The sequence below is a fragment of the Athene cunicularia genome (assembly GCF_003259725.1).
Source record: "Athene cunicularia isolate RWA chromosome 15 unlocalized genomic scaffold, athCun1 chr15_part1, whole genome shotgun sequence".
NCBI classification, from domain to species: Eukaryota; Metazoa; Chordata; class Aves; order Strigiformes; family Strigidae; genus Athene; species Athene cunicularia.
In genome coordinates, this window is record NW_020799121.1 from 9,633,499 (window position 1) to 9,642,577 (window position 9,079).

The 9,079-nt window shown below is 38.9% G+C and overlaps 1 long non-coding RNA gene across 1 annotated transcript in view; it reads left to right on the forward strand.

Annotated features, from left to right (window-relative positions):
• The first annotated feature begins 490 nt into the window (after positions 1–490).
• LOC113486003 overlaps positions 491–9,079 on the forward strand; it is a 117,522-nt gene continuing 108,933 nt past the window's right edge. Inside the window, exons 1-2 of the long non-coding RNA XR_003399509.1 lie at positions 491–712; positions 4,197–4,287. This is a non-coding gene — a long non-coding RNA (uncharacterized LOC113486003). The remainder of the gene's footprint in view (positions 713–4,196; positions 4,288–9,079) is intronic.

Here is a 9,079-nt window from a genome sequence, read left to right on the forward strand (position 1 = left end):
AAGCAGATTCTTGAAAGTTTGAGGAAGTGACCGATCGGTCTGACCACCTGCTCCGTTTACCTTCAAATGAGGGCAAAGTGGATGCCACACAGCTGCCAAGACTTCTGATATCGGCATCCCTGCTGAAATATTTCCAGTGTAGACATCTAGTATTTGTCACTATTTTTCCCATAGATCCTTGAAAAAATTTCTTTTTCACATGGTTTTCTTAACAGGTTTGTGAGCTTTTGTTATCTGGTGAAGTCAGATGTAAAATCTCAGTGTTGGTTTTGCTTGGTTTAATCAAGCAGTAATGGTATTTGTTTTGGCATTAAGTTGCATGACTAAATGCACATTTGCAAGAGCTGGTGAGCAACCTTCATCTGATAATTGCCATTAATTCTTCAGGGAATAAAACAAAGAGCCTGGTAGATCTATTTGATCCTATTAGCTGCCACTACATATAGACACAGGAAGATTACTAGTCCATCAGTCACAAAGAATAATTTCTCTTTCTTATCTTCCTCTGAGCTTTCTGCTCTCCGATTACGCTATCATTATCAGAAAGAAGAATCTCACAGTGCCTTGGTGGTATAGTTTCTCCTATGTAAGTTTTATCCACGTATAACCACTTGGAAGAGGGGAAGAAATGCAGATAATGTAATCTGAAAATAACACAGAGAAGAATGATCCTAAAGAGGAGTGTAGACACATTATGGCAAAGGAGACACAGGTCAGCAGAAAGCAGCAAATCTGCAGGCTCTTCTGATGGAAGAAGAGGTACCTGCTCAAAGGAGTAGACCTTAACATCAAATATTTTGATGTGCAGTCAATTGGGAATGCAACATTTTCCCTAACAGCTATCAGCAAGTTTTATGCTGACCTCTAAAAGAAGAGAAGATTATGTGGCCTGTTGGGCTACAGAGGTAGGCGGGTTACACTGACAGATGGCTCTTCTGGAACGAGAAGTGCTCTCAAGATAGTGGCTAAAACAAGCTTGCAGTATCGAAATTGCTACTGGCCAACTGCAGGTTTTGGTTGGTTGGTAAGGGACAAGCTTCCTTTCTTGCCTTGGCACAGTTGTAAGCCATTTCTGTTAGCAGAATATTGGAGAAGGCAATGGCTGTATACTTCACTAAGCACTAGAAATATGTTCATTTTTATCATCTGTATTAAAAAGATATTAACACCTAAATATGTTTGGGTTTATTTGTTTTTAAATGCATTTCATTTGCATAGCTTAATGGTATAATTTGTAGTTGTTTGTTTACCATTCCTCTCTTGATAGTTCAGTGAAAAAAAATAGTTTATTTATTGCAACAGGTAGGTCTTCAATTTCCACTCAATTCAAGTCTTTTAGAAGACAAATAATTTCCTTTTCTATTTCATAGGAAAGCAAAGATAAATATAATCTTCCTTACCTGTAATTGCACTGATAAACTGTATATATATGTGGCCACAGATAAAAGTATCACATCTGTTTTAGTGACTTCAGCACTATGAAGATTACCCTATTTATTTCTAACCATATGAATTTGACAGTATCCCCTTTAGATTTCTATTCTACAGCACGTCAATAATCTTTGAAAAATGCATTTCTTTGCTCTGTGAGACAGGGTTGATAAGGTAAACCATTAGAACGAAGTTTAAGCATTTGAGGAAATTTCAAGGACATCTGCTAGGGAAGAAGAGACTTGGTTTTCTCTGCCTAGCTGATGTTACTAGGTGCATGCAGTCATGGATTAGTAATATTTAAGAGTATTTGCATTATCATGTTGTCTTTAAAGAGTTGCTATGACTATGCATGCACGCCTGGAAACTTACATTTGGACTTTATAAATTAAATAAATTAAATAAATGCTTCGTCCTTCCTTTCTTCACTCCCCAGCCTGGGATTTGCAGTAAACCTTTTGCTCACCAGAGCTTGCTCCCTGTGCTGTTGGCTGCCCCAGGAAGGCCGCGTCGTGCCGCAGTGCCCACAGCCGCCTGCTCTGCATAGGTGCCTGCCTGGCAATGGGTCGTTTTTCCCCATCAGGCTTTGGTCGCTTCTCCCTTGATTGCTCCCAGAAATTTAAGGTTAATTAGGCAGAGTTTTCCAGATGCGTCTCTCCTTCCAGGTAGCTACCTAACAGGCATAGGGAGAAATACCTCAAAGCCCAGCGTACTAGCTCTGTCAAACATGGAGTTGGTAGGGAAAAATTAATTGAATCAAATTATTTATTCCTTTCTGCACAAAGCGTTATTCTTAGTGATTTTTTTTTTCCTGTTGCTTTGACCTATTAATTAAGTGTTGATGGAGACTTCCCACTAGTTTCTCCAGGAGTTTATTTCATAGTCGTACAGACCTTAGATAATTTTTCCTGGAATTCAGCCTGAAGATTTCTGTCTTTTTCTTAGTGTCACTACATTATTTTTGGTTGCATGCTCAATGATTCCAAATCCATGCTAATGTATCTCACAGAAGTGTTGGGTTATCTTGATGTGATGTTTACACTAGGGCAAGGGGAGCAGAAACACAGGCAATCGATACCCCAGGCTAAGTTTTGCTCTCTATATAGAGTGCAGTTTGCCAATACATCATGTAACATATTTTTTTTTTTCATTTATGTGGGAGTCTAAAAGGTGTGTATGCTTCTTGACAGCTGTCTGCACATAAATGAATTTCATCCCCAGCAAATTTCTGGAGGCTGGAATTGAGCCCAAGAGTCCTTGTATTCAATCTTAGACTGCACTACCTTCTAGTGGCATTTTACAATATTTCCTCCCTTTCAACTTTTTAGCACTTGCTGACAGCGATCAGGAAACTCTGAGGCACAGCTAATCTAAGCAAAACTAGCTTTTCAGTTTCTAATGAATTACAAAGTTCTACTTTCTCAGGAGCAGTAAAAATAACATGCCAAAATTCTCATTCTCTTTCATGGTCTTTGTTCCAATCAACCTGTAACTGAAATTCCAAAAAATGCATTTGCTGTCTTTTAATGCCAGTCTGCATATTATATAAAATCTGATTGACATAAATGAATTCATAGTTGATAGTTAGACTTAATAATGGATAGGTTTGCTGAAATGTAAGCAGGCATTCTCCAGATATGAAACTGAAGTCAGAAGTGTTGAAGCGTTTAAGAGTCCATGAAGTGATGTTGGAATAGATACTTGCTTGTAGTGGTTGCATTCTACTTTGTGAGGTGTGTTTTTTGGTGGTTTTTTTTTTTTTTTTTTTTTTTTTTTTTTTTTTTTTTTTTTTTTTTTGTTCTGCAAACCAGAAATAACAATAAATTATAAACCTAGTTGGTTTAGATTAATTTATAATGAGAGTATTTCAGGCTGTGCTCTGCATGGATGACAGTGCAGGAAGACTGTAAGTAACTGTAAATGTACTTGTAAGGGATTGGATTCTGGCCCAGCTTTTAAATTTGGTAAATAAATAAATTAACAGGTAACCCAGGACTGAGCTGATGCACCAGTTCCAGCTGAGCACAGGTTCTCGTTGAATGTAATTTGCTGGGTGGGATTCTGATTATTAAACCATCTTTTCACCTAGGAGATGCAAGAGGCATAACAATAGGAGTTCCTTTCCTGGACTAGCAGGGCACTTTTGTCTACTAACATGGTGCAGCCTGCATGTAACAGTGTAACCTGATTTTTGAACAGCAAGAATTGAGCTTACCATTTAAATGAAGAGAAACAACTGATCTTTCTATGAAGGAGCCACATAAAAACTCAGTGAATTATCTGGCCATGGGCTGGCAAGGAGGGGATGAAGGAAGAGGTTGTGCTATGCTGGATTAGTCAAGGTTATACTTAATAGCAATGACAAAGGTGCAGTGGCATATTCTCTATGCCCATGAGCAAAAAATTCTGTAAATTTGCCTTTTCCAACTCTTCACAGTAACAGGGTGTTATTACCTTAGTATCCAATTTTTGAATGTAGAAATGTCACTCCTTTAAATTTCATCTTTTATATGGAGACCTGTTAAGAGCTTGGCGGCATTTTTATTAAGTAGATAGGTGCTACAATGCAGTCACGTCGACAAGGAAGTGAAATCTGTATTCTATCTGTCTGATGCGTGTATATATATCTATAATACATATCTATAATGAGCTATGAAACCAGAGTGCACAACTTGGTAAACAAGGGAAAAAAGTGAAACAAAACTGTCATCAATATGTTGCTTTTCATATGGACTCAGGACAGCCTTGTTCTGGTTTTTCACCAGGCTACAATGCTGAAACTTTGCTGCGTGAACAATAAGCCATGGAAGCTTGTTTATTGCTATCAGCTTTGTGAGAAAATATCATTGTCTCCAGGTGAGACTGGCTGTATTTATTTTTTTTTTTATTCCTGCCTAAGCTGTAAAATATTACATATCTGCTCAGACAAATAGTGTATATCCCACTGTAAAACTGAAATGTTGCCTTGAAATTTGGTCTTACCCTTCAGAGAGATATTGCCTGCACAGGATTTACCTTATTACTTTCCCAAGTTATATACAAGTGAGTGGGTTTTAAACAATATGCTTAACAGAATCTGTGACATGTCATAGTTTGACTTAGAAGAAGCAACTGTGGAAAATGTTACAGTGCATGTTTTTGTGATCATTAAAGATCAGTCAGTAGAAATTTATATCACTCAGTTCAGTAGAAGTAGAATTACACCTGTTAAGATATTAGAACAAGGGGTGGGGATGTGGTACAAATATAGCAAAGTTGTAAAAATGTTGTGGCTGTCTCTAATGTATTTACTCCCTTCAGTGGACAAAAGGAAAGTCTGCCAGAAAGGTGCCCAGACCAACATTAACTTTAAAATATTCATTATAGCAGCTGATATAAGGCCGGATACCTGTTGTAGGCCATTTAAATGCTCATAAAAATCATAGTTGCAGCACACCTCTTTCCAGGACACTAGATGTTATACAGTCCTTCCATCTAAACACAGTGGAGACTTTGTAGTTTATTTTATTATTTAGGGCTTTTTAGGCAATTTCCTTTAACTGAAGATTTTTAGAGCTTTATAAAGATACCTTCAAGAAGGAAAAGCTGCAGTCGTGGTTTGATTGACCATCTTCATGAGCATTTACTCATGAGAATGAGATGTGATCAATAAAACTTCTATTGATAGGTTATATTCTTTATTCTAACTAGTTCTAATATGTAACTAAGTACTAATTCTATATGAGTTTTATGTCTGCTCTGCAAAATTCTGTACATTAAGTGCAGGATAGAATAGGAGAAAAGCCTCCTAATTTGCTGATAACTTTTTTTTTCTTGTTAAGACTGGAGGAATTTTTAATCTCCAAACGCCTATGTCAAAGCAAAGTGGGTACAAAGCACTTTGGTAGTGACACAGTTTCACACTGCAGCTGGGTTTGAACGGAGCTCATAGGGAGCAGCTCTGGCTGCCTGTTGCTCTCTGAGTTACACGAGAGCATCGCTTGTGGGACTGCTTCACAGCACAGCTCAGGGGATGATGCCAGTTAAAATTTAAATGAGCCTCAAACCACTGAAGCACCATAATCCAAAGGGTGGCTGTTGCCAAGAGAAATGTTCCAGGCTGACCTTTTTGTTGACTCAGTGTTGATGTGGGTGAATGTGCAAGGGCAGGGCAGCGGGGACGTCCTTCCCTCTCCCTGTTGGTGTGGGACGGTGGCAGCCGGGAGACCCGGTCACAGACTCGGGGCAACGTCACCCTTGTTGCAGTATGGAGGGCAGATGTGGGTCTTGTCGTGAGGAACGCAGATCTAGGCATACGCTTGTAGAATCAGCCTTTTTTTGGTATTTTACACTCAAATGATCTTTCCTTTCCTGAATCCACCATTCAACTGGGACAATGAATGATGCGTTGTTTTACTATCCACTCCTGCCAGTTAATATAATTCTTATGCACACATACTGGAGGTCTTTTTCACAATATTGAAAGGATATGTTGGCATCAAAAAGGAAAATCTTCTTTATATGTTAAAACCATGAACATTTGGTGAGAGTTCTTTTTTTTTTTTATTATTTTAGCATAATTTAAGAAAACCACTTTCTTGGCTAAAAAACTAAAAGCCTCGAGGAAGTTCTTAAGTCATTAAACAACTTGAATGAATTTAACACTAGATAATCCTATTACCATCACAATCATTATTATGGTGCAGCTCGGAGGGAAACAGGTCCTGTAATTCAGATATTTGGAACAGAGAAGCAGATAGCAGTTGGGGAAGAATTTAGCCTGTGACCTGCTTCCTCATAGTAGCTGAAAACAAGTAAAAGAAGAAATAATACTATGGTTCTGATGCCTGAAATTAATATTTACACCAAATTATCTGAATGAAATTCCTGTCAAAGAGTTTAACTTCTAAATATTATTTTCCTGCCTACATCTCAATTTGATTTCTAGTTATGGCTGAGAGATTCCTGTAGGTTTTATAATGAATCATGATTCAGAACCCATCTCAATTTTTGTTAAAAGTATTTGTGAATTGATGATCTAATAAAATAAGCAGATAAACCATGGGGTTTTTAAAAATGGATTTAAGTGATTGTTCTAATCACTTGCACGCTAAGGTTTGTTCTCCTCTCCTTCCCCATACGAATTCACAGTTTAATTCAGTGGTAAAGCTTGCAAAATAGAGATATAAAGCAAAGGCAGCATTACCTGGGCCTTAAAAAGAGTCAGAGAGGGAGGGAGATGCAAGAGGCTTTCACTGTGCACATTACACTCACACGTGTGCTTTCCAAGAAGGCTGGGTAATCCAGGGCTGCAGTGCAGCTGAGAAGGGCGGAGTGAGCCTGCACCACAACCTAATCCTCTCCCTTCTCCCCAAACTAGTTTTTGTGCAGTCAAGCAACCAGCTAGTCCAGGAAACTGATCTGGCCCCAAACCAAAAAAATTATTAATATTCAGCTTAATCAACTTCTTGATGAAGCTGGCTGCAGGGCCCAATATGCCATGCTGGTGCCAGCACAAGAGGGAGAGCATGCAAGCTTGCAGATGGGGAAGAAAAAGGCAAGATCAGCATTAAATCAATTTGACCGTGAAACTGCACTTCAGGTCTAATAAACCCCATAATGAATTGCTGTTCAAAGCTCTGGTATAAAAACCTTTAATGTGTGTCTAAAGCTGAGCTGTATTCAAAAATAATTGGCAGAGAGTCCCTAGCAGGGGGACGGTGTGCCTGAGTTAAGGTGTGTTTTTTACCAGTCACGCTACTGGAGACACATCCGTCCTGTACCTGCCTTTCTCTGCCAGCCCGGGGTGGCTCTGGAGCGGTGTGAGTGATGGGCTGCTCGCTGCCTACATGTGGATAAGCAGTTCCCCCTTTATTCAGTGAGTGCACCCGCAGTTTCTTCCAATTCAAATTTCTCTACTCTGTCTCTTGAACGTTCTCTGGGGGCACTTCTACACTTCACTTGCAAGACTTTCCCAGATGGCTACTCTGCAACCCAGATGTTGTTTATTTATTCATTTGTCACTTTGAAAGGAACAATACCAAGAAAAGAATGGAATGAGACATGTTTGTTCCCCATCAAAGGAAAAAGAAGGGGAGTTTCCAGCATGTGTGTTTTTGAGGTTGAGAAGGTTGTCACAAACAGTTGCTCCTCTCTTAAAGGAATCCTTCCCATTCTTTTTCTACTAGAAGGATTCTGCTTAGTGAGAAGCTAGGCTTTAGAAACTCCATTCCTAAAAAGATATCAGTGCTGTAGGCATTCAACAGGAGCTATTTATGTCTTGTGTCTGGGATGCTTCTCTCTGCTAATGATTAGGTTGATAAAAACTCTCTGTCTGCAGTAGAAATCCATGAACGTTTTTGGAATGTCTCTGAGGTATGACTCTGCTCCTGGTTGTCCTTTCATGGGGTTAAAGTACGTGTATTTTGTAGACATACTAAGGTGGCTACATGACACATTAAATGTATATAGAAGCCGAAGTGTTGCCATTTCATTTTCAGGGACCTATTGCAAAGGCACGGTTAGCAATCCCCTACTGACAGCCCTGTCACATCATAGTATCTCTTATTAATATTGCAGAGAGTCCAATATTTATGAGATCAGCCTTTTTGAAGAGTTCAAATAATAGTGAGTGAAGCAACCTTGGGTGCAAAAGTTCAAGCATCAACAGCCTTCCCTCTGGGGCATTCAAGACCATTGAGTTCTCTAGGGCATTCAAGACCTTTTCTACCACACTGCGATGCTGAATAATGGGACTTTCAGAATTGCATAGTTCTTTCTTTCAAAGTGTTGCTAAAGAGATTGAGAAGGACTTGGGCTGCAATCAGTCTCCTTAATGATATTACGATGAAGATTGTATCTCTTGTCCATTCATTTATGAGAAAGCATTTTTATAGCAGATATAGCTATAGAACATTTGTCATCCAAGACTAAATATAATGGAAAACCCGATACTTGACATGCAACACACAGTTCTCTCTCTTCCTCTGAATGGGACATGCGTGTTCAACTAGAGACTCTGGTCTGTGACATTTTTGTCTGTTGATGCTGTGGCTCGTTTTCTAGACTGGAAATGTGTTTTACTCTCTGAATGAACACACATCAAAGAGGGGTCGGGCCTTTCATTTGCTTGGCTCCTGCAAGATCTGTAATAGCACCCTTCGTGTTTGCTTACAGATACAAGGGTTGATGTATTTGTGTCCTCCGTACCACTGATCACAGCAGCAGTTGGAGTAAATCTCAATCTCATGTTTAGCAATGCTCAGAGCCTGAAGATAAGTTTTAATTGAGCTTGCAAAAGCTTTTCTTTTGTCAGAAAATTGTTCATATTCATTTGTTGAAGCATCTTCTAGGAAAGCTCACAGGCAATTTCAGGCTTTGACAGGATGGAGCTCATTAACTTCCACCCAAGCTAAATGTCAATTTACATACTAATGTCAATTTTCTTTTACCTCTGTGTCCCCAGTCACATTTTTTAGAAAACCAAATGCTTAAAGTAATTTTTAATCCATGAAATCACAAGTTAAGAAATCGGCCCCAGATGTATTTCTTCAATAGGAGCTATTACATAAGGCACTGCAAACTGTGGGCTTATTCTCTAACTGCTTCAGAGGAGAAAGGGGCTTTTTAAGGAATACTAGTAAAAGTAAAAAAAAAAAAAAAAAAGAAA